This window comes from Petaurus breviceps, unplaced genomic scaffold, assembly GCF_028583685.1.
Source record: "Petaurus breviceps papuanus isolate PSGF00001 unplaced genomic scaffold, PetGlider_PUasm1.0 90903, whole genome shotgun sequence".
NCBI classification, from domain to species: Eukaryota; Metazoa; Chordata; class Mammalia; order Diprotodontia; family Petauridae; genus Petaurus; species Petaurus breviceps.
In genome coordinates this window covers 4,680,831-4,687,258 of record NW_027187376.1, presented here as the reverse complement: position 1 = coordinate 4,687,258, position 6,428 = coordinate 4,680,831, and the positions used below count along the sequence as shown (strand labels likewise).

Here is a 6,428-nt window from a genome sequence, read left to right as displayed (position 1 = left end):
ACACACACACACACACACACACACACACACACACACACACACACACAGAGTTTAGATGTGATGAGATTCACCAACTCTACTATAAAACCACCAGGCCTTAACATCTGCCTTGTTACTGACTCCTATAGACCCCCAAGGCCTTACCATCTGCCCTAGAGACTCACAGTCATTCAATTTAATGACATGACCTGAAGATCCCTAGGCCTTGCTAGCTGCAAACATTTCCCCCCAGATTTCTGGACCTTTCCATTCACCCTGTAGCTGAACCATCTTTTATGTGATTTTCCCTCAAGTACTGCATGAGATCCTTGAAAACTATCTTGCTTTTTCTACCTTTGTTATTAGTGCTTAGTCTGAGCACAGGTCTTGGTACATAGGTGCCTAATAAATTTTCATCCATTCCTTCATTCATTCATCTAAGAGGGGAAAAAAAATACATACATGAAAATGTTTTATCAAAAAACCAAACTGAAAAAAGAGAAACAAAAAGCCAAGAACGCTTTTACTTAAATCAGTGACAACCCAAGTAAAAACTGCCAACACCCCTTATCTCATAGACAGTGACTCTCCATCCCTGTCCTTTAATTTCATTTCTATTCTTCTCTATTTGCTGGGAGGTATTTTCTGCAAAGAGGCAGCTTGCTTTGCTGAAACTGACAGAAATAGGAATCTGTTTAAACCTATTCAAAATGCCCTTTGGGAATTAGCCTTTAATTTTCCCCCCTAGTTTAAGTCCAAAACAACCACCCCATTATCTTCTACCTGAGCTGTGAGGAACAGAGTTTCTGTGAAAACCATGATATAGTCTCTCCCTAGATAATTTTTTTCCCTAGTCTTACATATTATTAACAAAAGTAATTACTAGAAGACAATATTTTACTCTGCATTAGAATTCACCTCCTGATCTGGGGGTAAAGAATTAAAATGAGGCAGAAAAGGGCGGACAACATTTAACAAAGGGCTGGTAGAATTCATTCTGCCTTTACGTTTATCAAGGCATACTTTCAAGTAGGTGAATAATGGCATTAATCCCATCCCTACAAATTAAAGATTTCTTCCAAGCCCCTTGAAAATTTTGTTCACCAGAAACGGTTACAAAATTAGAAATATGCCATGGTAATTCAGCATGGTAGTGGGAAAATACTTACCCTAAGACTGCTTCCAATTCTCAAGTCTACACCACCATCAGACCACCATACCACATACATCAACTATTAGCTTTCAATATTTTTTCATCAATACAATTCAAAAATATACTGAACAACATTTCATCCTACCTTGAGGATTCAAAAGGTATTTCTGTAGCTTATGTGACCTCAGAGGCAATATTATAAAGTCAGTTATTACTTTACAATAAATGTACAAAGTTAACTATTAATTGCATCAAAGTTACTAAATAGTAGATTGCCCACTTAAGTTCACTGCACAGAAAAGCCATGTGACAGGGCTGATATACATAAACAGAAATTCATAGTGAGCAGGCATCTTCATTCATTCTGGGCTGTGCACAATGAAAACAAGACAGCATCAACATAAAAACCAGCAGACTAAACAGTCTGGGAAATTTATGAATATGAAGTCCAACAAATAGAAGATGAGCGAAGGGATGTTTTCCACAGGCCCAAGAACTAGGTCAATGAATTTCCTTTGAAACAGAAAACCTAAGAATTCCTGGGAAAATGTTCACAAGAAACAAAACTTTGCAATTAGGAAGAAGTGTGTGTGTGTATGTATGTGTGTGTATGTATATGTATATGTATATGTATATGTATATGTATATGCTGCTATTTCTGTGACATTCTCCTTGAAGGTAAAACCCTTAAATTGCTGATATTCCTGAGAACCAAGGCAAACTATTGGTGTGGGGAACAGATGTCTGGATCCTTACCTCCTTGGCTTTTCTTCTGATATTCCCCTGGAGAGAAAGAGAGGGAGAAATAGGGAGGCAGAGAAATATAGTGCCTGGTAAACTTACTCATCCATTGTACAAGAAAGAAGAATAAGAAGATAAGACAATGGCCTCAATATGAAGAATGAAGCAGAAATTTCTGGATGTTGTCAATATGGGAATTCATTTTGCCTGAATATGCATTATTTGCTAACAAGGTTTGGGTTTTTTTTTTCCTCCCCTGGGGAATGGGAAGGATGGTGGGAGAAAATAAATGTTTGATAACTGATAAAGTTTTTTTTTTTTTTAAAGAGTAAGCAATGTCTGAGAGAAAGACAGATGGGAAGGGGTTTCTTTTCATTATGAAGACATTATAATACAAAGAGAATTCACAGGCATCTAGTTTGATAATCAGCTTTTTAAATTTAGCATCCAAGAAGATACCATAAGGATTTCCTCTCTGTAATAATTAGCATCTTCACATGCACCTATATTGGACTCAAACCTTTCCCTAAGTGTACTGTTGAGGAGGGAAGACTGCAGGTCAGAACTTAACCTCTTGCTCCAGAAGGATGGTTGGTTGCTTGGCAGCAAGTCAACACACCAGAAAGGTACACAGTGATACTCAGATTAACAAATGCCTTGTGAACAAAAGCAAGTTTATAAGAATGCATTGAATGGTTGTTTGGTTGGGGGAGAGGGGAGGGAGCATAATAATTGGAAGCAGGGCTGCCTACAGTGATCAGTTAGAAGAGTCCAACAACCTTCCAGGTAAAGGGAAACAGGATCAATTCTAGGAAAAAAATGACCCAGTTTGACAAGGCTGACCGTCACAATTCCCTGCTTGTCCTTCCTGTTCAACTGAGCTTAACCACTTAACTTAGGTAAGAAACTCCCCCTCTCATTACTCTAGCACCCAATGCCTTCCTATTCTTTTGACAGTCTCCAGTCGTTCCAGTCTTCTCACTCTCCCCACAAATCAAGAGTAATAGGCATTCTTAAGAGACTGATGAATCTTAATCAGAATGCTAACGTAGCCAGCAGGTGCATCTTCAACCTGGCACCTCACATTGTAGATGGAAAGGACATGTCCTTCAGCTGCAAGGAATTTCAGGTACTTCCTCAAGGGTAAGCCTTGGGGTAAGGGAAGGAAGGAGAAAGTAGGAAAGGTTGCCAGAAGTATATAAAAGTAACAAAAAGTGGGCAAAAGAAACGGACACTGTTGATAGTGACAGCTCCAAAAATTAACAATAGAAATTCAAATTAGAAGTGGAAAATTAGGGAAAATTCTTCAAAAAAACAAAAATTGTATTTAAAAGAAGGGAACCTTACTCATGCTTACCTTCAGCTCCTTTACTGATTTGCTTTCTGTTGCCTTTCAGTCAACTAGCATTTATTAAGCACCTAGTACATGCCAGGCATTGAAGAAACAGATAAAAATTAAAACGCCCTGCCCTCAGGGCGCTTACATTCTATCTGGGGGGACAACATGTAAACAATATAAGCATATAAAAATGCACACCAGATTATGTGGGAGTAGTGAATGCTAATGAAAGCTAGGAGAATCAGAAAAGTCCTCATTTAGGAGATGGCATCTGAAGTGAGTTGTGAAGGAAAAAGGGGCATCTAAGATCCAATCCAATAAACATCTATTACGTACCAGGCAGAGGCAAAAGTATCGTATTTAAGAGGGGAGAGATTTACAGCAAAGAGACCAATCAGGAAGCCTTTGGTAGAGTCTGGGTTAGAGGTAATAAGAGCCTATACTAGGATACCATGTAAGTAAAGAGGAAGGAATTGATTCCAGGGATGTTGTAGAGGCAGAATCAACAAGGCTTGGAATGCTGAGGTTGTGAATTTGTGAATAATGGTAGTACCCTTACAGAAACAAGAAGTCTGGAAGAAGGGTGACTCTGAGGGGAAAGGAACAGTGTTGATAACAAGTTCTTTGACTATACAGTGAGATGATTATGGGCCATCCAGTAAAAAATATATAATAAGCAATAGCAGTACTAAAACGAAAAATGGAGACCAAGGATGGGATCCCTGGGCCATGTGTCACAGGATAGAGAACTAGACATTTTCTCTAATCTTCAAGCCCTCTCAAGCCTCTCTCAAACACAAACTACGGTGAAGACAAAGCAATTTCAGGCGTCTGTGTCTCTGCAGACTAAGATCCACAAAAGCCAAACAAGGTAAAAATCCAATGAATTAACAACAAAGAAGGTAATTTCCACCCAAAGGACCCCCAAGCTTGCAAGAGAACTCACCTCTGCTCCTTCTTCCTCCCTGAGCCATAGAAAAGCAAAAGGCAGAAGAGGGCCTGCCTGGGATAGTCGCAGGACAGACAACACTCAGTGCCCAGCAGTCAGCCAAGGCCAGTTCTCCCCGAGAAGTCACTGGGGGAAGATCCTGAAGCCTATGAAACATGATTTGCTTAGGGAGGAAGGCTTTGAGGCCCACTCCCCAGGGAAACCAACATCCAAAGGAAAGGAAAGCAGTGGAAGAAAATACAGGGAAAAAAGACTGAAATTGTCAAAACTCAGAAGGAAGAAAACTCAGTTTAAAACATTGAGCATCAGCAGAAAAAGCAGCAGAGAGAATATTAATAACAGAAGGGAATAGGGCCTCCAGGTAAGCAACCAATGGGTTTGGTGGACAGAGTGTTAGGACATGAGTTCAAATCCAAACTCAGGTATTTACTAGTTATGTGACTTTGGGCAAGTCACTTAACCTGTTTGCCTCAGTTTCTTTAACTGTAAAATGGGGATAATAAAAGCTCTTGTCTTCCTGGCTTGTTGTGATGATAAATGAGAAAATATCTGTAAAGTGCTTAGCACAGTGAATGGCACATAATACGCACTAATAAATGCTAGCTTTAAAAAAAACTTTGTGTATGTTATTGAATCAGCTACACAATTCCACACACCTATGAAAAAATATAAACAGAAGGACACTTGTTGAGGCAAAGGACCTTGAAGATTCCCAAGAGAACAGCAGGATTTTTCTGAATTATTTAAAAGAGAAATAAGAATTCCGAAAATAGAATTTATTTTCCAGCAGAAACAATTCACAGAATAGAAAAACTTGAATCCATAGTGGCAAGATTCATCAACAAAAGAAAAGAGAATATTCTGGGAATCTAAATACACAAAAGTGAAGGACAATCTAGAGGAACAGAAGCAAAAAGCAACAATGTTGGAAGAAAATATGATCCTCATACAAGCAAAATATACTGAACTCTAAGACAGGATGTGTAGAAATTTTAAGTCTCCTCTTAGAAACAAGTCAAAAATCTGAACATTGTAATGCAAGAAAATAATCTAAAACTTCATCAACAGATCGCCTCCAGAGATGAAGGCTGGACATACAGATATGGGTGTTATTTATAAAAGAAATGACAACGAAGTCCAAAATAAAAAAAGCTGATGAGATCACAAAAAGAAAGAGCACAGAGAGAAGAGGGCCCCAGACAGATTCTTGGGTTATACCCACAATTAGGCATGATGACCCAAACAAAAAGAAAAGGTCTTAAAGAGGACCAAAAGCATCCAACTTCTACAGAGAGGGTGAGAAAGATGAGGCCTGGAAAAAGGTTAGCAGATTCGGCTATTAAAGAGATCACTGGTAACTTGAGAGAAAGCAGTTTGGAGTTGAATGGGTTTGGAACAGGGGTTTAGAAGTGAGAGGGAAGGAAGCAACACGAACAAACGAATATAGCCGTGAAAGAGAGAGGAGTTAGATAGCAAGAGCCTAAAAGTTGGCTAGGAGTCAAGTGAGCAGATTTTTAAGGAGGAGCCACCATTTTGGTGTGTTGGTAGGCAACAGAGAAGGGGTCAGCTGAAAAGGAGAGATTATAGATTAGAACGAGAGAGGGAAAATACCAGTTCCTCAAAATATTACTTTCACATTTTTACTCTAATGCTGATAACTTCTTCTGTTCCAATATTTGACAAATTCTCTTAAAAAATATTTTTTATGAAGATTCCATATATTTTAAGTGCAAGCCAAGGCATAACATATTTTACATTCCTAAATTAACAGTGATTTTAAATATGTAAATAGTACCAACACATACTGGACTTCGAGCAGCTAGGTGGAAGTTGATAGAGCCCCAGGTGTAAGACCTGAGTTCAGATTGGACCTCAGACACTTACTAGCTATGTGACCTTAGACAAGTTACTTCACCCTGTTTGCCTCAGTTTCCTCATCTGTAAAATGAGCTGGAGAAGGAAATGGCAAACCACTGCAGGATTTTTGCCAAGAAAATTCCAAGTGGGGCCACAAAGAATAAGACACAACTAAAAATGACTGAGCAACAATGTTGGAACTTCAATTTTCCCTAAATTTGAGTCTAAAAAAAATTTTACCCATACCTTTGAAATTCTCATAATTTATGTCTCCAAAAATATATGAATTTGACGTTTTCACAGTGTCTACACTTCAGACACTATTTCCAATGTCTGTGGGAATGGGGGAAAGAGAATTTCAGGTGAGAAAGAATAAAGAAATCACAAAGGTACTTTGGAAAGGCATGAGA

The 6,428-nt window shown here is 38.7% G+C and overlaps 1 protein-coding gene across 3 annotated transcripts in view; it reads right to left on the bottom strand.

Moving 5' to 3' along the window:
* The window catches only part of BARD1 (BRCA1 associated RING domain 1), a 142,815-nt gene that overhangs the window by 61,728 nt on the left and 74,659 nt on the right, over positions 1–6,428 (bottom strand). The window lies entirely within an intron of this gene.